Source organism: Salmo trutta, chromosome 4 (genome assembly GCF_901001165.1).
Source record: "Salmo trutta chromosome 4, fSalTru1.1, whole genome shotgun sequence".
Taxonomy (NCBI): Eukaryota; Metazoa; Chordata; class Actinopteri; order Salmoniformes; family Salmonidae; genus Salmo; species Salmo trutta.
In genome coordinates this window covers 47326557-47350925 of record NC_042960.1, presented here as the reverse complement: position 1 = coordinate 47350925, position 24369 = coordinate 47326557, and the positions used below count along the sequence as shown (strand labels likewise).

The window sequence follows — 24369 nt, the reverse complement described above, 5'->3', positions numbered from 1 at the left end:
TTACATAAATACATGGCTCTGGGTCATAAAGGATGCTGGCAGGATTATACCATGATCTAGACTAGAAGGTGAGCTCTTTAGTGAGATCATGTCAAGTACAGCTGTTTAGCCACACAACCCTTCTTAAGCAACGCAACACTTCTGAAATAAAATGAATGTTAGTTGGAACAGAAATTAATGCCTTCTGTAATTTGCCATCAATATCAGCAGGTGTACCTCATCTAGACTAAGTATTGATAGACTACAACTCATTTGTCCATTTTGTATTCATGAAATAAAAAAACCCCAGAAAGACTAATTTTCCACTCAGAAATTGAGGTTGGCAAATTAACTAAATCCCTCTGATAGTATCCAAACCCTGGAGTTTGTTTCAGTTAATATTTCAGAAACATGCGGCCTCTATTCAGCAGTCATGAAGATGTGCACTTGATTTAATTTTGACACGCAGCTCCCCATTTGTTCACTCTCAACTAATTACAAAGTAATTTAGGCAATGTTCTGAGGCACATTCTCACTCTCACTCTCTGCTGTTTATAATAAAAACAACGTTTCTTTAGAAGGAAACATAATGAGGATGAATATATATCGCTGCTGTTAACAGTATCTGCAATGTAGAGTATTGGGTGTCCTAAATCATTGGCTAATTACTGTTGGAAATGGACTCAAGCAACAAAACACCGGCCAAAATAGGTTGCATACTCAGGTGCGAAACAGTTCCTCTACTACACTGGCATGAGTTCAAATCTTGAGATTGAGATAGAGAATGGTTATTGTATTTCCTCAATGGGGCTGGTCTTTTCCTTAGGTTTTTAACAGAATATGATGTATCCTACACTTAGGAACATCAAACCCTTATGGGGAAATACCCAGGGAAATCCTATTCCTTTCAGGAAACAAGTTGTGATTCTTTAACTGAATCTCAAAGCAAGTATCCACTATCCATTGTGAAATAGTCATTCTGTGGCTCTAAACGGGGCTCTAAAGCTTTAGACAGTATGTGCTAAACCCATTTATAATTATATTATTATTTTACTCAGAATAATGTTGAGATGCCATTCAAAGACAATGGTCAAAAATCATATGTGCACATAGGGAATCTCAATGAATGTATTTAGCTAAAATAAACGTAACGGTTTGATTGTAAGTTTGAGATTGAACCTGTGTTAACACTCTGGCCCAGAGCTGCTCTTGCCTGATTAAACATCATCTGCGTCATTCGCACGTTCGCGCTGCTTTCTGCAGAATCCCACATCAGTTGTGTTACGGCAGCAGAGATGCACCGCAGCCTGCCTCATGTAGGATTTGTGCGGTTAACTGCCAATCTTTTCATATCTACATCGGTGATTATTAGAGTTGGGTAATTTGTCTGGACTTGGTCTATCAAAATACCGTTTTAAACCACGTCGGCGGCGCTCTCCTTGGAACGTCAGACCTGACTTGGTTTCTTCACCGGACTCTATTCTGCTTGATATTCCGTTCACTGTCAAAAACACAGCAACTGTAGGAGGAGCGGGAGTCGGCTGTTTTACCTTCAAACTTTGGGAAGGGATAACGGTTGCACCAAATGTAGCCTGTCCAAGACATTCGGAGAAAAAAGTAAACTGGTCGTCGATAAAGCTACTTGGGAGTATTGACGGCAGAAACCGGGTGCCATTGAAAAACCTTTGCCACTCCTGTTGTCTCAGTCATCGCAAGGTTCAAACATCATTAACTATGTATTAATTGGACATGCCTGATGTCTGGTTCAAAATAACTCGAAAACTCCAAGGATTGCTCTGAGTCGACGAGCAATATAAAGATTCTTCTATAACTCAGGTATGTTTTTATTAAGCTATCAGCATAGTTCAATAAAGGTTAAATAAAAAATAAATACATTGTTATTTAAATCCTTTAATGATTTATGTTAGCTCGTGTGATCTATTATGTTTATAAGGCCATTCTTCATTCATTATTTATTTTGCATAATGCAAAGTAGATTCACGCCTCTCGAGGGCAACTATAAAGGGGAAACAAAGTTGCCATTTCTGAGTGATTCGTGTGTGTGTGTGTGTGTGTGCGTGCGTGCGTGCGTGCGAGCGAGAGCGGGATAATGAGTAACTGAGTGAGTATGTATTATATTACATGGAGGTCGATAATTCCAAGTGAGATCAAATTTCACTAGATGAACAAACTGATCATATCTGATTATCATTTCTTATTTAGAAAAAGTATACTTTCCCTTCCACAGCATTGTAATTGAATGAATAAACTAGCTTTTAAGACAGGGAATGTAATTTACAAATTAAACGAATAAATCTGAAAATAAACTCCAGGCCTAGTTAATCTCCATAGCGAACTTGGTAACGAAATTTGGTGGTATCAGATATGTTATAATGTGTTGTTCATTCTCATTTAATGAACGATTGCTAAAATAAGAAGTATACAGCTTTGCCAACTTCCCCAGTGTTTTACGATTTCTCTCACATAGGCTATTATTCCACCTTTAAGCCCGGCAAGCTCTAGTCGCCCCATTAGAAAACACTGCGTCGCTGTCCATGGTGCTGACAGTTTGCAGAGCAGAGGCAATGGCGGAGCATGGCTTTTCAATTGAAATCATCAGCACTGCGCGCGGAGGCACAAGTCACAAGGCAGTACGGCATCATTTGCCTCATCTCTCTCCCTAAATGAAACTCTAGCTTGAGTACAATTTTACACAGTAAATCACTGCCACAACTAGCAACATCAACAGTTCTCACACACTTGGTCAGGGTCAAGGCACTGGTTGGATACTCACAACATTAGATTTATGACTGTATGACACGTTCATATTCAATGCATTTAATATGTATCAATATTCAATATTCATATTCAATGTATATTTGGGGCCTCCTGCAATGACAGTACAGTTCATATCTGACCACCCCTCTCTGTACGGTGCATATTAATTATAACACAATGTAGGCCTGCCCTCAAATTGCTTGCCTATCTCCTGATAACAGTGATTGGGATAATAAAGGATAGTCTGAGATAGTGTTTTCAAGTTCACTCAATTAGTGGCACTGCCAAACCCAGTGGTTGTTACCCTCTGGACTGTTTTCCTGTAGATGGCAGTACAGGTCAGATATTAATTTACACACAACACCATTAATCCTGATAGGACATTGACAGGTCTAGTGTAATTGGGTATCATAGCAAGATATTGGTGAATGATTTATTGTGGCATGGTGATGGCCTAATGTATCTTCAACATAAATATGCATGTTTGGATGGATGGTGATGTAAAACACTGACTTCAGTAAATCTAAAGACAATGTGCAGAGTATACAGTAATGTGCATACTAGGCCATCTAAATTCACTGGTTACACAGTTGTGCATGAGACAATTTTCTTCATGTCATGTAGCAAACCAAGATATCTTTATGAAGGCCTGTTCACCTTAGGCTTCAGCAGTGATATACAGATGTCTGATCTTAACTTGATCACTCTTTTGTTGCAGAGAATTTTCCTGCTGCATCAGGAAATTCAAATGAGCTTCATCAGTTCTCTTTCTTTCCAATGCGGGGGCAGTCGAGACATTGGGATCAGGGCTTGTTATCGAAACAATTGTATCTCTGGCTCGCTCAAACGCTAGGCCTAGGTCCTATTACTGCAACATTAAAATATAACTAAATGTATCTGAAATGCAGCCATACAGATCAACAACTCACATTTTATAGCTTAATAACACAATATATATATTGGTCTCCACTAGGCTACGACATACAGGTATCAAGTGTATCCTGAGGTTAAAATGTAGTTTAATCGTGGGTTTGTCTAGCCGTTGGGGCAGCTGCCTTCAGTGCGCACATATAGGCCTGTCGTGTCGGTGTGGGTTCTATTCTGGCCCATGTCCTTCTGGCACAAATAACTTAATCCCTATGATTGACTTATCCCCCCGATTGATTAAGTTACACATTTCAAATATGGACAGTCCAGGGATATTTTACCCCCTTGATAAGAAATGACCATACCAGACACTTTTGGATAACATAAATAGGAAACAAATAAAATAATAACAGTAGGCTACAGTACACCAACATTAGTTTCCATTCATACAAAGTGTCAGGTAAATCGACACCGTAGATTTGCTCTGGTAAACAATGAAATACTTGATTTCTATTGTATGGAATGTTTGCCTATACAATGTCACATAATGAAAGGTGTGAAAACAGTTAATAAACTACTGTGTTTCTTTGGCTGAGTTGATTTGGGCCATCAGTTGATTTACAGATGTAGGCCTGCTGTAGAACGATATACTTTCATCCAGTGTGTACACTCATCCACGTTTTATAGTTAGGCAGGCTATGTATACTTTGTCAATATAGTTCTGGTCTTTGGTGTGGATTGAAAGCTTGTATTATGTGGTTTTAATATTTCATTTCGTAAAGCTGTCAAGGTGTTCATGCGTTTGAGCCCATCCAAAGGCAATTTCGTTGAGCTGAGACACTTTTCAATAAATACAATTAACTTGTGTGCCTATTGTAGGCTCAGGCTGGTCACTATATCGCCCAGCACTGGGTGAAAACTCTTGAAGCTTTGAGCCGGAGAGCGCTGCCTAGACCACTGTACTTCGGCAGTTCACTCTAGCAAGCACTAAGAATACTATGAATACTCATAATATATAGGCACATCATTTATAATTATTTTGTTTCAAACCACAGTATTAACCTTAACCACAATTATTTCCTAAACTGTTAACCTTTAAGTTGTTTCTGTCTTAACTCTTTAACCACGTGGAATTAATTTTTATTTATTTTATTTCACCTTTATTTAACCAGGCAGGCTAGTTGAGAACAAGTTCTCATTTGCAACTGCGACCTGGCCAAGATAAAGCAAAGCAGTTCGACACATACAACAACACAGAGTTACACATGGAGTAAACAAACATGCAATCAATAATACAGTAGAAAAATCTATATACAGCATGTGCAAATGAGGTAGGATAAGAGAGGTAAGGCAATAAATATGCATAAAAAATAGACGTTGATCCAAGAGACGTGCTGTAGGCTGCACATAGCCTACATAAGTTACAATGTAGGTACAGTGTAGGTAAGTGTAGGTAAGTGTGCATTGTATACAAACAACGCCTTCAGCTGCACCCTGGCGATGATTTCTTCTTTATTTCTTCAGATATTAAAATCCTCCTGCTGCAGGATTATTTTCCTCCTGGGACGAAATGGGTCAAATTAAGATCCGACATCTGTACTAATATGGTCAATACAGATTCAGTGAGAACTAATCTCACTATGCAATTAAAAAGTGATATTTTATTTATCTGTTTTCGGTAAGCGATGCACAGGCTCTGATGGGTTTCACACTCATCATGGTTTGGTGGCCTGGCCTGTTGGTGACCGTGTGTTCCTCTTTGTAGAGATGAAAGCCAGAAAGCTTTGACAACAACAGCAATACTTTGTATTGCTCTGCAGGCCGGCTCCATGTCCATCATATGAATATTTAGAAAGTGGTACTCTCTCTATCCTACACTTTTCCTTTCAGGCAGGGTTAATACCTGCCTGGCGCCCAAACTAAATCTTTATCTTTACCCCTTTCTAACAATACCGCTATAGTGCTTCCATACTACACTTTTGATTTGTATTTTAAACAATCATTCCATGGGTCATGCTGTCTGGCCATTGTTGATGTCCCATTGAAAATTATTATTGAATTAAGGATTAAATACTGTAGACTGCCAACAGATAGATGAGTTGATTCCGTTTGAATCTCTACTGTTTGTCTGCTTAGAGATGCAGAGCATGGGGCAGCATTTAGATAAGGAGAAAGGCAGATAGACAACAATTAAAATATATTCTGAGAAATAGAGATAGAGTTCTCAACATCCTGTTGCAAATTATAGTGAAGTTGTCGAAGAAGTGAAAGAGTGAGGTGAACAAACATTCACCTCTGAAGAGCTACAGAGATATGAGTTTACTTGACAGGCTCAAATTCATACTTCATACATACTATTCATACGTTTTCATTGTCAAATCAAGTGTTGAGTGGCATTGAGAAGATTGAATGGTCCTGTTACTCAAACAAGGGCTTTTAGATGAACCAATATTGAAAAAGGAGTTCTTTTCCTTTCTTTGGTTCAAGGAGATGGTGGGGGTTGATAGAAGTGAGTTGCTATAACAAATATGTATTTTAGTTTGTACATGAGAGACTGATTGGCTAATGGGCCGAAGGTATTGTATCACTTTCAAATACTTTCTGTTAAACTGCCATGTTTTGCTTCATGTTGTGCTGTAACCTGAGTTATGCTGTTGATTTGTCCTGAGTGTTTACTTGTTTGCCCAGGGCACAGGAGGGTAATGTACCTAATCTAAATAACAGAATGTTTTCTCTATGAAGAGTCACTGCCTCACTCTGTCTCACATTAACAACAAATCATGTAACAAGCACAGGAACTCAAGCTGTTAGTTAAGACGCTGCTCTATTTCTGGCGTCTGTCAGGGTCACTTGATCACTGGAGTGTCCTTTTTTTTTAACACTTCAAACCCGAATGTTGTCTCCTTGACATACATAACAATAGTTATATATGCCATTTAGCAGACGCTTTTATCCAAAGAAACTTACATCCAAAACGACTTACATTTTAAGTATGGGTGGTACCAGGAATCCGACCCACTATCCTGACGTAGTAAGCGCCACACTCTACCAACTGAGCTGTATGCCCATTGTTAGTGAATTAACTCTACACACAGTGTGCCTTACAACTTTTCTGTTTCCTCCATTGAGTTAGTCAGACTGATGTGTAAGCTGATTGTTCCCCAGTCTTTCAGCATTTTTGTAGCACACGCTCATTGTCCTAATCATCTCTGTTACCAGCCTTTGTCAATAGAAAATATGAATCTCATTTTTTTTTAAACTTCTGTTCTGCAGTGCTCGGCTCATCTCATGAAGTTGGGATATTGCTACAATCTGTTTGACCCTAATGGTCACAGTGACTGTGCTGTACTGTGGCTATCTCCTTGTTTAGCACAGCTCCTCTACCTGACACAGGCGTGAAACACAGCAATTAGCCACACGGTCATGGCTTATATTAAGGGGGTGAACAGGGGGATGAGACAGAGGCTGTGTCCCAAAATGCACCTTATTCCCTATATAGTGCACAACTTTTCTACAAGGCCCATAGTGCTCTGGTAAAAAGTTATGCAATGTAGGGAATAGGGTGCCATTTGGGATGCACCCAGAGTCACAGAGCTGATGGCGGATGGCAGAGGGCAAAGTCATATTACGTAATACAGCTGTGGTGACGGTCAGACTCAGACTCATTGGGTTCATTGAGCAAATTGATAAGACAACATTAGTCAAGTTTGAATATTTCCCATTAGGGAAGTCACACATTAAATTAAAATGGGGAATGGTGTAATTTTGTCTCTTTGGTGAGTATGACACTAATGAGTTGAGCCAAGTGTTCTGTTTGCATTTGGGTGAAATAGGACTGAGTTTGCTGATATCTTCTTTACCAGAGTACATTGATTTTGTATTGGTAAACCAATGACTGATATAACCTTCCTAGTCATTAGTGGGGATCAGACACTCTAATAGACATATTGATCTATTTCATTCCCCCAGTGTTGACATCATTACCTTGCATTACTTTCCTATGATCTTTAATAAGAAGATTTTTCTCAAGGTCTGGTTTATGAAACCAGGCAGTTTAAACTTTATCTTTACAATTTGAATCTTTACCAGGACTCAAATACTTCACAGAGTTGTACCATTATGCAACATTTCCCGGGTCTGGCTCGAGCAACGACGCCATAATATGATTCTAAATGTGGCTTGGAAAATTACGAGCGACAAAGCATTCAAATATTGAATGCGGAGCTCAAGGCAAGATTTAGATGTTTATTTATTAAATTGCACTTCCTACTAATTCATGGGGTGTCGTTATTAATTTTAGTCTGTCGTTTTGACTTGCAGCATTTTTTGCACACTGAGGACAATGAAATAAGATCTGAGGGAAAGTAGTCATGAAGCGAATGGCAAATGTTCCCCACATTGGTCATCAAATTCAAAACCCTGGGGAATACAGAAGGCTTTGGAGTCAATTATCAGCTAAAGGTTTGTACGTCTGCAGTTTATCTGAATTATTACAGCCAATGGAGCACAGGAGCTCAGATCCTCTCACACTGGAGAAGATAGCCATCTCTTTGACTCACTAATAAAATGGCTGCTTCATTAAGAGCAGGGGGCCTCTGCCTGTACAGTACTTAAGTGTAATCGGACAGGTCTTGAGGGAGAGATGGGGAGGTCAACTGTTGGTTGCAGACAGTCAATTGGGGTTGGCGTCAGCTTGATTAGTTGAATGGCAATGTGAAGATGTTATTGAGATTTCCAGGTCACAGTTCGCCCTGACTCCTACCGTGGCTCTCCACAGCTAATGCAGAGGCATGACTGACTATAACACCAGTGTGTGTGTGTGTGCACGTGCGTGCACTTGTGTGTGCGTGTGACCCTATGTGTGAGTAATGGAACGGTGGGGGTAGATGGGTGGTTGGTTGAGTGTTATTCAGAGCAAATGGTTCCATATTGTCTGTATGATTTATGTTGTGCTTCTCAGCAGACGTCGACGCCTTAGAATGGCCAGAGCCAAGGGAGTGGCAGCTCAGCCGCCCTTACGGGACGCTATATGTCCCCGCCACCCATCACGTGTTTGGCTGCGTACATTGTCACATTGTGTTCAGTGAGATGATGAGGACTGTGATCTATCCGCCTTGACATACAAGATGTCCATCCGCCCTGCTCCTAACAGCAGCACTGCCCACTCCAACAGATTAAACTCCTGACCGGCGCAGTAATACACTATATGGTGCACCTATCTATTGGCTGTAGATCTTTCTCACAGGGCCACTGCCAAGGTTACAGATGCCAACATGCTGCACCACAGGCAGGCTCTCATGGCAGAAACGAAGCCACTGACTGAGCTAGAACCTGCTCCAGAGATAGCTAGCATATCAACTGCTAGCTATCTACAGTGCACACGAGTGTAAACAGTACTGGTTTTAAAAGGCATAAGGAATGTCTTTCCTAATACCATTCACTATACAGGCTAGTAATTTATTCTGTTCAGGCTGCCCTTTATAGGTAATGAAATTCTGTTAAGTGAATCTAGCTATACTTTACTTTGCTGAAGATGCCACTAACAAGCTTACCCCAGAAGCTCAGGGCTCCTTCTCACTAGCATTAAGCAGAGTTGGAAATGTAATTATTCTAATTGTTTATTCTCTCTCCATCCTTAACAAATGGCCTGCACATTAATCTGAATCTCCTGTACTGAAGCCATTGTACCTTACCTTCTATTCTCCACCACCCCTTCCCTTCTCCTTTCTCCATTTACATTTACATAAGTAGATGTTTGACTCTGGTCTCAGCCCAATGCTCCTGCGGCACTCCGCTCCCCCTGGCAAAGTAAGCAGCAGTTTAACATTTTATTGAGCTACGCTCTGTGAAGATTTAAACAAATCAGTACTTCCATGTTTTAGGGATGCCTTGTCCTCTACAGAGGCTCTGTGGGACAACCGGAGAGAGAGGTCTGAGTTTGTACATCGATAGGGCTGCCTCTTGTTTTTTAAGGTCAGAAACACTTGAAAATGTGCCACACTCTCTTCTGTCTCCCCCTCGTTCGTCTGGTGTTGTGTTTTTGTTGCAAACGTTAAAGACCTGAAGATGTTGTGTGAACCTTGTTGGACAGATCATGACCCCTCCTGCCAGGAGAAGTAGGCCAGAGGCCTGTTAGACATGGGGATCATGTACTCCCATGGCTTTATGGGTCAGTTGTGGGGAGAAGAGCAGAGCAGTGGAGGGAGGGAGGGAGGCGTACTCACTGTGCAGAGCAGACAGCAGGAGGTGGAATAGCCACTGGCTATAAGAGAAGTGCTTGGATATGGGTTATCACCGCAGTCGGAATGAAACCTCTGTCACCTAGGTGTGTGATCCACAATATCTTAGTTTGAACTCAAATGAGCACCTTAGGTAGAGCTACCGCTGCCTCTCCACCGCGTCTTCTGTTCTCATAAGCATTTGGCCTCTTTGGAGTAAGACGGTTGGTTCTCCAAGGTTATCTCTGGGGAGAGCTGGTATGAATATGGAAGTGAAATACTGGGAATGAAGGTTGATCAGAAATTCAAATAATTCCTGCCAGCTAGAGCACACTTTGGTTGATGTTAACCCCTTTGCATATACTTCTGTTCTCAAACTCCATCCCCATAAAGGAAATGCATGAACAGGAAATGCATTTTGTATTCCCGTTTCACTTCTCATTTCCAATTTTTTTATAGTCAAATGCTTCCATTTTGGCTTGCAGGTGAAGATTGTGACCTTGGAACGCCATTTGATGCATTCTGCAGTCTGTATCTGTCCAGCTGTATGTTTGATAGGATAAAGAGGCAGGGCCAGTGAAACCAGCCTTTCTCTGTGTGTGGACCTCCATTCAGCCTGGTATTAGACTGAATCAGCAATGGGCTGAGTGGCCCTGATCATTAATATGCGATTTTTCACTCTCAACCCTCACAGAGCCCTCTTAAGCTCTTATTACCAACTTAATTAAGGGCTTGAAATCAATGCACTATCACATTAAATAAAACACAAACAGCAGAGATGGAGGGGACATAGATTTCACCACAGAGTTAATTACAGAGTATATGTTACCAAAGGACTGTTTTATGTTGGCTTTTGGGTTTTTAGTGTGCCCATCTTAAACCGCTCGGCTCTCTCTCACTTGGCTTTTACAGACAGAATTACCACGTTGTCCGTGTGAATGATAAAAAGGCGTGTCTGCGTGTAAAAGAGGGAGCAAGATTGCAGTTTGATGGCCAGAGCTGAACCTTTACTGCTGGTTATTACCAGTTCCATGTTGGTTTTATTAATTTATTTCCCTTTTTCTCAGGTGTGGTAAAAATGTCTAATGTTATTTAATAGGGCAAATGTGTTTACCAGCAAAAACAGCCTCTTGTAATGGCCTAAAGCAGGGTTACCCAACTGGCGGCCAACGGGCCGAATTTGATCCGCAGCTGATTTTATTTGGCCCACCAAGATTTCTGAGCAATCTTTATATATATATATATATATATATATATATATATATATATATATATACTGCTCAAAAAAATAAAGGGAACACTTAAACAACACATCCTAGATCTGAATGAAATAAATAATCTTGTTAAATACTTTCTTCTTTACATAGTTGAATGTGCTGACAACAAAATCACACAAAAATAATCAATGGAAATCCAATTTATCAACCCATGGAGGTCTGGATTTGGAGTCACACTCAAAATTAAAGTGGAAAACCACACTACAGGCTGATCCAACTTTGATGTAATGTCCTTAAAACAAGTCAAAATTAGGCTCAGTAGTGTGTGTGGCCTCCACGTGCCTGTATGACCTCCCTACAATGCCTGGGCATGCTCCTGATGAGGTGGCGGATGGTCTCCTGAGGGATCTCCTCCCAGACCTGGACTAAAGCATCCGCCAACTCCTGGACAGTCTGTGGTGCAACGTGACATTGGTGGATGGAGCGAGACATGATGTCTCAGATGTGCTCAGTTGGATTCAGGTCTGGGGAACGGGCGGGCCAGTCCATAGCATCAATGCCTTCCTCTTGCAGGAACTTCTGACACACTCCAGCCACATGAGGTCTAGCATTGTCTTGCATTAGGAGGAACCCAGGGCCAACCGCACCAGCATATGGTCTCACAAGGGGTCTGAGGATCTCATCTCAGTACCTAATGGCAGTCAGGCTACCTCTGGCGAGCACATGGAGGGCTGTGCGGCCCCCAAAGAAATGCCACCCTACACCATGACTGACCCACCGCTAAACCGGCCATGCTGGAGGATGTTGCAGGCAGCAGAACGTTCTCCACGGCGTCTCCAGACTCTGTCACGTCTGTCACATGTGCTCAGTGTGAACCTGCTTTCATCTGTGAAGAGCACAGGGCGCCAGTGGCGAATTTGCCAATTTTGGTGTTCTCTGGCAAATGCCAAACGTCCTGCACGGTGTTGGGCTGTAAGCACAACCCCCACCTGTGGACGTCGGGCCCTCATACCACCCTCATGGAGTCTGTTTCTGACCGTTTGAGCAGACACATGCACATTTGTGGCCTGCTGGAGGTCATTTTGCAGGGCTCTGGCAGTGCTCCTCCTGCTCCTCCTTGCACAAAGGCGGAGGTAGCGGTCCTGCTGCTGGGTTGTTGCCCTCCTACGGCCTCCTCCACGTCTCCTGATGTACTGGCCTGTCTCCTGATAGCGCCTCCATGCTCTGGACACTACGCTGACAGACACAGCAAACCTTCTTGCCACAGCTCGCATTGATGTGCCATCCTGGATGAGCTGCACTACCTGAGCCACTTGTGTGGGTTGTAGACTCCGTCTCATGCTACCACTAGAGTGAAAGCACCGCCAGCATTCAAAAGTGACCAAAACATGAGCCAGGAAGCATAGGCACTGAGAAGTGGTCTGTGGTCCCCACCTGCAGAACCACTCCTTTATTGGGGGTGTCTTGCTAATTGCCTATAATTTCCACCTGTTGTCTATTCCATTTGCACAACAGCATGTGAAATTTATTGTCAATCAGTGTTGCTTCCTAAGTGGACAGTTTGATTTCACAGAAGTGTGATTGACTTGGAGTTACATTGTGTTGTTTAAGTGTTCCCTTTATTTTTTTGAGCAGTGTATATATATATATATATATAAAATCACCTCCGAGTGATTTAAATGTTTATATCTGTTCCAAAGTATTCCCACGCATAATAGAGAAATGTATGTGATCGTATACAAATGTAAGTAAGGTTTGAAATGATTAGTTTTTACTCATATCTTATATCTGTTTGGGCTTCTTTGCAATCTAAAATTATTTGTAATTATGTTCCGACATCCTGACCATCGGGCCGCAGCTATATCTAGTTAATGATCCCTGGCCTAAACGATCACTACGGTAAACCCCAAGCAACCTGCAGGTTAGTGTTTTACATCATGAATCTTGTTCTGGAGGCAGCCCTGCAGAGTGGGCACTAGCTGGCACAGCTCATCTAGCGGAAGTCGCTCAGTTCTGCATCCAGGGCAAGATTCATGACAATAAACATCAACCTGCAAACATCCTAAGCCCGGTTTCCCAAAAGCCTCTTAAAACCTTTCTAGCGCAGGCGTTCCGCTAGCGACCCACCTCAACAACATCCGGTGAAATTGCAGAGTGCCAAATTCAAAATACAGAAATAGTCATAACAAACATTTACAAAAAATACAAGTGTTATACATCGGCTTAAAGATTAACTTCTTGTTAATCCAGCCGCTTTGTCAGATTTCAAAAAGGCTTTACGGCAAAAGCATACCATGTGATTATCTGAGGACAGCGCCCCGCTTACAAAAGCATACAAACATTTTACAACCAAGTAAAGGAATTACAAAAGTCAGAAATAGCGACAAAATTAATCACTTATCTTTGAAGATCTTCATATGGTTGCAGTCAAAAGAGTCCCAGCTACACAATAAATGTTCGTTTTGTTCGATAAAGTCCCTCTTTATATCCCAAAATCTCAATTTTGTTGGCGCGTTGTGTTCAGTAATCCACTGGCTCAAAGGCGGTCAAAACATGCAGACGAATACATCCTAATAGTACCGGTAAAGTTCGTCGAAACATGTTAACGATGTTTATAATTAATCCTCAGGTTGTCAATTGTCTAAATAATCGATAATATTTCAACTGGACAATAGCGTATTCAATAGAAAGGAAAAACTACAAAGGGCGCGCAGTCGGTCACGCGCGCAAACCAGCTCTGCATTCTTCCTCAGTCCACTGACAAAAAGGTCTCATTGTTCTTCATTTTTCAGAAAACAAGCCTGAAACAATGTCTAAAGACTGGTGACATCTAGTGGAAGCCATAGGAACTGCAATCTGGGTCCTAACCCATTAGATACTCTATAGGCATTCAATTGAAAAGTACCCACATCAAAAAAAAAAAAAATCTATTGTATGCATATCCTAGCTTCTGGGCCTGAGTAACAGGCAGTTTACTTTGGGCACGCTTATCATCCAGACGTCGAAATACTGCCCCCAAGCCGTAAAACGTTTTAAGGCTAAATACATTGTTAGAAACTTCGTAGGAGCTGTTTCCCAAAGCCATCGTTATTAACGTTGCACTTGAATACGCTCGTAATCTAACACCTGCCTCAGACTACTCGTAAAACAGCGAAGTGTGTCATGAAATGTTTTTTTTCCCTCCCGAGCCACTTTATACACAGAAGATCTTCACTAAACATAGAATCACATGATTTATTTGTCTCTCTGTGACCACTGATAACTTTAAAAGTTGACTACAAACACAAAGTTGCCAATGTCTTTGCAAGTGATAAAAACAAGCAATGTATAAAAATATGATTCAGATGAAAACTGAGATGACTGTATTAAAATATAAATAGTTGGTTATATGCCTTTTTAAATCATATTGAAATACATTTCATGTTCAATCAAGTGAGTTCCATTTTGTTACTTGTAGGCTACTGTCTATAATTTTTCTCAATACATTTCATGATGTGTAGCCTAACATCTGCGCAATGATGTGCCAAATCGGTGGTTTAGTGCATTTTTATTGGGTTGGCATAGAATAAGCCACCTCAATATTTGCAGTCTTAGGTGGTAATATCTCTCTAGGAGGTGATCCATTGTCAGTATTGTGAAATAATTCAAATTTTAAGGTACAGTTTTAATGGAGAAAGCAAATCCGAGTGCTGCGCTCCCTTTCTTTCGATCCTATCAGTATTTACACATGCTCCAATGATGCACTTAGTGACCATTCTCTCTGCGTGGTATTTTGGGAAACGCATGTTACGTCTTTGGCCGTTGTAGGAATGATGCATCATTAAAACACTCGTAAGCCTCAATTCCATCGCTATCTGGAAATCCAGGCCCAGGTCATCTACAATAGGTCTTTGCATTGTGTGGCGCCAACGAGACACTGAGATAGTGTATAGAATGGATTTCAGAGAGGTTGCAGGTGGATTGTCTTGCTTTAAAAGCAATAGCATGATAGCCGAGGTGAATGTAGAATGGCTTCAGAAACGCTGTGGGAGCCAGACAGGTCGTATCAGACACGGCTGGGTTGATTCAATGGAGGCAGAATTAGTATGCCGGGCCACAGTCATGTCCCTGCTTGTGATGATATAATTTGTAGTGCTCTCCGTTGAATGTCGCCCCATAGTTTACTTGTCCTTACAGCCAACCTGAGTCTCGGAGCAGATCCTAGGAACAACTGTTCAAATTTGATGACAAGTATTAAGCAATGAGCTCCGGCGACTATTGGATTAAGGGAAGCAATAATATCCTGTCCTACAGGTAGAGTTGTCCTATAGCCGCCAGCAGAGGTGCTGACACAGACCTTAGGCAGGTAGATAAACTAGACTACAGTGGTTGATGGCAGTGAACAAGAGAGAGCCATGAGAAAACAAGTTTTGACTATTGTAGCTGGAAACGGCAGATTTTGAATGGAATATCACAGGCTCAAAATGGCCAGAAATAAAGAACTTGCTTCTGAAACTTGTCAGTCTGTTCTTGTTCTGAGAAAGGCCCCGGTGCACAACTGAGCAAGAGGACAAGTACATTAGAGTGTCTAGTTTGAGAAACAGACACCTCACAAGTCCTCAACTGGCAGTTGCCTAGAAGGCCTGCATATCAGAGTCGCCTCTTCACTTTTGACGTTGAGACTGGTGTTTTGCGGACACTATTTAATGAAGCTGCCTGTTGAGGACTTGTGAGGTGTCTGTTTCTCAAACTAGACACTCTAATGTACTTGTCCTCTTGCTCATTTGTGCACCGGGGCCTCCCACTCCTCTTTTTATTCTGGTTAAAGCCAGTTTGTGCTGTTCTGTGAAGGGAGTTGTACACAGTGTTGTACGAGATCTTCAGTTTCTTGGCAATTTCTCGCATTTTTTAATTTTTCAGAACAAGAATAGCATGACAAGTTTCAGAAGAAAGTTCTCTGTTTCTGGTCATTTTGAGCCTGTAATCGAATCCACAAATGCTGATGCTCCAGTTTTCAGCTGTGCTAACATAATTGCAAAAGGGTTTTCTAATGATCAATTAGCCTTTTAAAATGATAAACTTGGATTAGCTAACACAACATTCCATTGAAACACAGGAGTGATGGTTGCTGATAATAGGCCTCTGTACGCCTATATAGATATTCCATAAAAAATCTGCCGTTTCAAGCTACACTAGTCATTTACAACATTAACAATGTCTGCACTGTATTTCTGATCAATGTGATGTTATTTTAGTGGACAAAAAATGTGCTTTTCTTTGAACAACAAGGACATTTCTAAGTGACCCCAAACTTTTGAACGGTAGTGTATATAGAATCCCTATTCTTTTCATATATGATGTCTGTGGGCCTAGTAGCCTAGGCCTAGTAAAGATTTGTCATATCATTTTTAGCATGCAATACCTTTTAACATAGATGGCGCAAAGCTCATTTTCACCATGAACATGCACCCTTGCATTTGCAGACTTATGTAAGATAGCCTACTATTACTAATGTGATGATTAGATTGGATAGTGATCATTTAGGTTAATAATATAACTCAATAACTGTTCGCAAATAGACTGTTCCATGCAGCTCACAGTGGCGTAGAGTAGGCTTAGCCTATAGGATTATCAGATACATTTCTTGTTGGCCTTTTATAACACATTTCATGCAATTCTACTATACTTTATATGAATGGAGACATTAGCATAATCTTTTTTAGTACTTCAAAAATTACAGGGTAGCCTACTCTGCTGACACTGACGAACAGATCAATAAAACCGTTGTTGTCTGATCCATATAATCGGCCTATGAAAGGGGAGACACACATACAATATGACGTCGATCTAACCAGGAGGAAGACATAGTTGTCCAAAAACAAACAAATATGGCACTGACCCAATGATAAAGACAGTGAATATGTACACTCACCGGGGATATGGCCAATGATTGAGGCTGGTGCCAATAAGATACTAGGCTACTGTTCACTCAAATCAAGTTGATAATTTTGATCACTTCAAATCAAATCTAATGTTATTGGTCACATACACGTGTTTAGCAGATGTTATTGAGGGTGTAGTGAAATGCTTGTGTTTCTAGCTCCAACAGTGCAGTAATATCAAATAAGTAATATCTAACAATTTCACAACAATACACAAAATACACACAAATCTAAGTAAAGGAATGGAATTAAGAATATATAACTATATGGACGAGCAATGTCAGAGCAGCATAGACTAAGATACAGTAAAATAGTATAGAATACAGTATATACACATGAGATGAGTAATGCAAAATATGTACACATTACTAAAGTGACTAGTGTTCCATTTATTAAAGTGGCCAGTGATATCAAGTCTATGTATATAGGCAGCAGCCTCTAATTTGCTAGTGATGGCTATTTAACAGTCTGATGGCCTTGAGATAGACTCTGTTTTTCAGTCTCTCGGTCCCAAGTTTGCTGCACCTGTACTGACCTCGCCTTCTGAATGATAGCGGGGTGAACAGGCAGTGGCTCAAGTGGTTGTTGTCCTTGATGATCTTTTTGGCCTTCCTGTGATATCGGGTGCTGTACATGTCCTGGAGGGCAGGTAGTTTGCCCCCGGTTGTGCGTTGGGCAGACCCCACCAACCTATGGAGAACCCTGCGGTTGCGGGCAGTGATACAGCCCGACAGGATGCTCTCAATTATGCATCTGTAAAAGTTTGTGAGGGTTTTAGGTGCCAAGCCACATTTCTTCAGCCTTCTGAGGTTGAAGAGGAGCTGTTGCGCCTTCTTCAACCATCTCTGCAGCACTCCTTTGTGATCAGGCCTCTTTGGATGGACCATCTCAGTTTGTCAGTGATGTGTACACAGAGGAACTTGAAGCTTTCCACCTTCTCCACTGCGGTCCTGTCGATGTGGATAGAAGGATGCCCCCTCTGCTGTTTCTTGAAGTCCACGATCATCTCCTTTGTTTTGTTGACATTGAGTGAGAGGTTATTTTCTTGGCACCACACTCCTAGAGCCCTCACCTCCTCCCTGTAGGCTGTCTCGTCATTGTTGGTAATCAAGCCTACTGCTGTTGTGTCATCTGCAAACTTGATGATTGAGTTGGAGACATGCGTGGCCACACACTCATGGGTGAACAGGGAGTACATGAGGGGGCTGAGCACGTACCCTTGTGGGGCCCCAATGTTGAGGATCAGCGAAGTGGAGGTGTTGTTTCTTCCTTCACCACCTTGGGGTGGCCGGTCAGAAAGTCCAGGACCCAGTTGCACAGGGTGGGGTTCAGACCCAGGGCCTCAAGCTTAATGATGAGCTTGGAGGGTACTATGGTGTTGAATGCTGAGCTATAGTCAATGAACAGCATTCTTACATAGGTATTCCTCTTGTCCAGATGGGATAGAATAAATATTGCAATATGCCTGGTCTCTCTGCTTTTCACTGACAGTCACAACTTATCAATCAACTAGGCCTATTTGGTATTTGCCTTGCACGTTGAAAACATTGCTGCCCCTTCCATCTGTAGGCTATGAATTTAAAACAATCCACAGCCTTTTTTTAAGAAGCTAATGATGCTCTGTGGCATCATGCTTTCTGATGTAGTAGCCTATTTTGAATGATTGTATTTATTTCTGTATAGAGGGTGTAAGCTAATTAGGCTATATAATTTTGGCAATTGAATTCAAATGACTTTAGGGAAAGCTTCTCCTGGCCTTATGGACAAGCTGCCTATGCCTTTTAGTGTGGCCTAAACACAACCAGTCATGATGTTTTCATTTGATTGTCAAACAATCACTTAACAAAGGCCTACACTTGAAGCCTGAATTGATGCATCCACTGTTGACTGTGTGCGCGCCTCGGTCTTGGCCACTCATCTCCGCCTTGTCCACATGCATCTTGACCACTCATCCCGCCTTGCCAAAATGTAAGTGCTCTCATCGAACCACAGCGCAATTTGGAGCATATACCACCTGGTTTCCAGTCAATTCGCTAGTTTTTCATGCCGTTGACATGCAGTAATGTTAATATTTTATTAATATTAATCAAATGGCCAATGGACTATTTACATTGACCCACCCTCCATTTGTTTTGTACACTGCTGCTACTCACTGTTTATTATCTATGCATAGTCACTTCACCCCACCTACATGTACAAATTACCTCAACTAATCTGTATCCCTGCACACTGACTCGGTACCGGTACCCCCTTTATACAGTGCCTTGCAAAAGTATTCATCCCCCTTGGCGTTTTTCCTATTTTGTTGCATTACAACCTGTAATTTAAATTGATTTTTATTTGGATTTCATGTAATGGACATACACAAAATAGTCCAAATTGGTGAAGTGAAATGAAAAAAAAAAACGTAAAAAAAAATTATACACATTTTTTTTTTAAAGGGGTGCGTGCATATGAATTCAACCTCTTTGCTATGAAGCCCCTAAATAAGATCTGCTGCAAACAATTACCTTCAGAAGTCACATAATTAGTTAAATAAAATCCACATGTGTGCAATCTAAGTGCCACATGATCTGTCACATGATCTCAGTATATATACACCTGTTCTGAAAGGCCCCAGAGTCTGCAACACCACTAAGCAAGGGGCACCACCAAGCAAGCAGCACCATGAAGACCAAGGGCTCTCCAAACAGGTCAGGGACAAAGTTGTGGAGAAGTACAGATCAGGGTTGGGTTATAAAAAAAGATCCAAAACTTTGAACATCCCACAGAGCACCATTAAATCCATTATTAACAAATGGAAAGAATATGGCACCACAACAAACCTGCCAAGAGAGGGCCGCCCACCAAAACTCACAGACCAGGCAAGGAGGGCATTAATCAGAGAGGCAACAAAGAGACCAAAGATAACCCTGAAGGAGCTGCATAGATTGGAGTATCTGTCCATAGGACCACTTTAAGCCGTACACTCCACAGAGCTGGGCTTTACGGAAGAGTGGCCAGAAAAAATCCATTGCTTAAAGAAAAAAATAAGCAAACACATTTGGTGTTCGCCAAAAGGCATGTGGGAGACTCCCCAAACATATGGATGAAGGTACTCTGGTCAGATGAGACTAAAATTGAGCTTTTTGGTCATCAAGGAAAACGCTATGTCTGGCGCAAACCCAACACCTCACATCACCCTGAGAACACCATCCCCACAGTGAAGAATGGTGGTGGAAGCATTATGCTGTGGGAATGTTTTTCATCGGCAGGGACAGAGAAACTGGTCAGAATTGAAGGAATGATGGATGGCACTAAATACAGGGAAATTCTTGAGGGAAAACTGTTTCAGTCTTCCAAAGATTTGAGGTTCACCTTCCAGCAGGACAATGACCCTAACCATGTTAAACAATCCATACTGTTTTTTTCTTGGATATGTGTAAGTACATGTTTAATATACAAACCTAAATAATTCCAGGGTGTAGAATTAGAATTAAGACCTGCAGTTGACCTACAGTAGTCATTACTGTGAGTTGAAGTATTGAGCTCCTACAGTACTGTATCTCGGTGGCTGGTAGCAGTCAGAGAGATAAACCCAGTAAAAGGACTTCACTCTCCACTGTCCTGGCTCTCAGAATGGACTTTGATTAATGTCCACTGGCCACCCACACAGTGCCTGAGGGAGACAGACTCAAAGAGACTGGGTCATTGGTGTCACATTAAAGTGCTGTATATGCTGTGCATGGTGCTTGGATGCTCTTTTTTATTGTGTGTGTGCATGTGTGTGTATGTGTGTGTTTGTGTTTGTGTTTGTGGACGGCAGAACAGTACAGAACAGAACAGTAACAACATACAGTTGTTCTGTGCATCAGGGGTTGAGCTTGTTGTATTTGTGAGTGTGTGTACTGTATGCTTACCAAAGATGCCTGTGTATCTCAGATAGGTACTATTGCTATTGTACACACCACTGACACATTGCTCACTGGAGGCTAAACGTTACACACCATAAACCACTTTCAAGCTGCCCTCTACAACATAGCTCATGGAAACTACCAGGTGTGAAGAGAAAACTCTTTCGCTATTGATTTGTGTGCTACAGTAAAGCTTTGCATCGTATGCTAGGCTACTCTGGCTCCCTTCTAAAAGCAGCCAACCACAGAATCTATTAGGTTGCTGGTCAAGGTCAGGGCAGCAAGTTCTAACACTCAAGAGACTATGGGCTGTTGCAAAGAGCATTTTCTCTAGGGTCAACTTTATCATAAACAAACGCAACCAATCAATAGAATATGGGCACAAAAATAGGAAAAAGACAACAAGAGACAGAGAACAATCTTGAATGGGTCATGAAGGACAAAAAGGATGACAGCTATGAACAATATGTGGAGCTTGCACTGGAGAGAGAAAACAATGTACCGTCTACCTTCGGAGGGGATTTAGGGTGAGTTACAGCAACCTGAGCTGGCTGAGGTTTGTTGCTTTCCACTTCATTATTCAACTTAATTATTGAAGAAGAGCAGATTTGGCTTCACATTTTAACTTATGCTTGGTTATGTTGGATTGCTGTTGAATTTGTGATTGTATGGTGGTGTAGGTGGTGGGTAGATTTGATGGAAAATATTGAAAACATTTAGCTATAACTGCATCCTACGCTCCCTAGCCCTCTATAGTCCTATACAGTCCTCTAGTCAGATGGAGGCCTACTGTACTGTATGTAAATGGCCGTGCTCCAGTGATCACACAGGCTACGGGTAGGCAGAGCTCTGCCAGCCCCCTCAGGGTAAACAATGATTCAATAAAGGTTTTGCTGTGTCCAGACTTCTCACATCTCTAGCAGCAGCCTGCTGAATACCAATCCCTTGTCTACTGGTGACTATGAAGGCGCAAACAGACAGACAGACAGGGCACTGAGATTTCTGCTCCTGGTGATCCAGGAGTCCTGGAGGAGAGCCAGCAGCCAACAACGTGATTAAGGTGCCTGGCCTTGTTAGCAGAAGAAAGGCAGGGCTGCCATACACTGTGTCATTAGTTCAAATCAGTGTGCACTGCTCCGTGTTTGCTTCGGCAAATGCAGAACGAAACATAATCTTATTAATGAAGGCATATAAATTGCATTTGGGGTGCCTCTAGTTTTTCTGTCAGGTGTCAAGTTATGAATTTCTAATGAGAGCTTAAAGAAATATCACTGGAGCATTCCAAATGGAGCCAAGTTGGTTTGTTTGTGTTTTTCCTCCCTTCATCAAAGTGTGTGATAAATTACAGGTACACCAGTAAGGAACCAAGAAGTGCTCAGACAATAATGAGATTATTTGCTCTTGCTCGTACACATTTCCCATATCACTCCTAATCCAGACCCATTGTACGGTTTAGGAAGTGGCTCCTTTTTTTTGTGCGCAAGTGTGTTCCCAGATGATAGTAGCAGGGGATTTACATTTTTAAAGGTAGTTCTTAGCAGGTCATCCACATTCTCACACAGCCGAGGCTCAGCTTGGAATAGAAATAAAGGGGACATTTGGAAGCATATTCAGTGCAACATATGTGTATTTTCAGATGTTGAATGGTTGATCATGGCATTCGTGCAAACTTCCCACATTGTTGCGTGATTATCTGAATGCTGGACGTAAAGTGGTGACCTCAAGTGTCTTTGTCGGTGAGATGGGAATAATAACAGACCTGGCAGATTTCTTCAAGGACAAGAGGACACAATGGTTAGCGTGAATTGCCATCTTCAACCCGAGATGATATAGATCAAACTGTTCTTCGTGAAATGGCTGTTTACATCACATATGTGTTGTTGTTGAATTGCAATGAGAGGAGTTTGTGGACCTTCACAAATGTTGAAGAGTCAAAGCACGGAGCATGACTAACTTGAAGGCTTGAGAACTAACACCCAGATGCAGGCTGAGCCGCAAGCAAACAGACAATCCCAGCTGCTTCTGAGTTATGACTAATCATAGGAGAGAGGGCAGGTTCACTGATTTCACAGCTTCTCATAACAACCTACCTTGTGCAACATACTGTAACTGCTTTAGAGTCAGGCTCCCAACACTGGGACCACTAGGCTAAATTTAGCATCTAACAATATTGCTGTACTTCCATTTATACTGAACAAAAATACAAACGCAACATGTAAAGTGTTGGTCCCATGTTTCATTAGCTGAAGTAAAATATCCCAGAAATGTTACATCTGCACAAAAAGCTTATTTCTCTAATTTTTTTGGCCGAAATGTGTTTACATACCTGTTAGTGAGCATTTCTCCTTTGCCAAAATAAACCATCCACCTGACAGGTGTGGCATATCAAGAAGCTGATTAAATAGCATGAGCATTGTGAGGTACAATACAAGGCCACACTAAAATTGGCTGTTTTGTCACACAACACAATGCCACAGATGTTTTGAGGGAGCGTGCAATTGGCATGCTAACTGCAGGAATGTCCGACAGGCCTGGCTCCTATGCCCTCCCAGGCCCACCCATGGCTGTGCCCCTGCCCAGTCATGTGAAATCCATAAATTAGGGCCTAATGGATTTAATTCAATTAACTGATTTCCTTATATAAATTGTTAGTCAGTAAAATTGTTGAAATTGTTGCATGTTGCGTTTATATTTTTGTACAGTATAGAAGGAAATGTGTTGTTGGGCTATTTATTGATATTTACCTGTTTATATTATTTAGACAGAAATGTTCCTCTCAGTCTGCTGATGTTGTTTCTTGATTAGTATGCAACTCCCATCCTCTGGTGCACAACGCCAGAAGTAGGGTCACGACAGCACCCACCTTGTAACAAAGGTCAGATAAGTCAGAAGTGTTCCAGTCCTCCCGGGTGTTTGAAAGAGAAATAGAGAGAGCGAGATTGAGAGAGACAGAGGATTCTTAGGAGCTCTGAGACTGGAGGAGTTTAAAGCAATGTTAGCACACACTGTATCGCTCAGCTTAAATCAGATTACCTCGATTCAGGATGGGACCGTTAAAAAAACTCCTCTTCTGAGGAACTCACGGATCTCTGGCTCTCACTTCAAAGAGCCTCATTATGCTACAGATCCTCTGTCACTGCCTTTACAGGAAGTGGGTATTTCTTGCATTAATCTGAGAAAATCAGTCATTAGCTGTTGCCAGCGTTGGATATCCTTCACTGAAGTTTTGGGGGTATTTGAAACCAGTCCAGCATGATATGAATGGATTATAACTCCCTGCCAGTTTTGTGACAAGCCATAGTCCTACATAAAGTACCATAATTCTGAATTCATGACATATCATATATGTAAATAGAGTTGTCAGAAAATGTGTGGCGAGACAGCATTGGCCCCAGCTTTCTCCACACCACTTTCAAAGCAGCAGCACCAAACGCGTTTACCAGACATATTGATTAGTTCACATCATAGAAAAACTAAGAAAAAATGTATTGCAATG

The 24369-nt window shown here is 41.6% G+C and overlaps 1 protein-coding gene across 1 annotated transcript in view; it reads left to right on the top strand.

Annotated features, from left to right (window-relative positions):
* The first annotated feature begins 1237 nt into the window (after window positions 1–1237).
* LOC115192474 (neuroligin-1-like) overlaps window positions 1238–24369 on the top strand; it is a 323202-nt gene continuing 300070 nt past the window's right edge. Inside the window, exon 1 of the mRNA XM_029751012.1 lies at window positions 1238–1815. The gene's annotated coding sequence lies outside the window, so the exon portion shown is untranslated. The remainder of the gene's footprint in view (window positions 1816–24369) is intronic.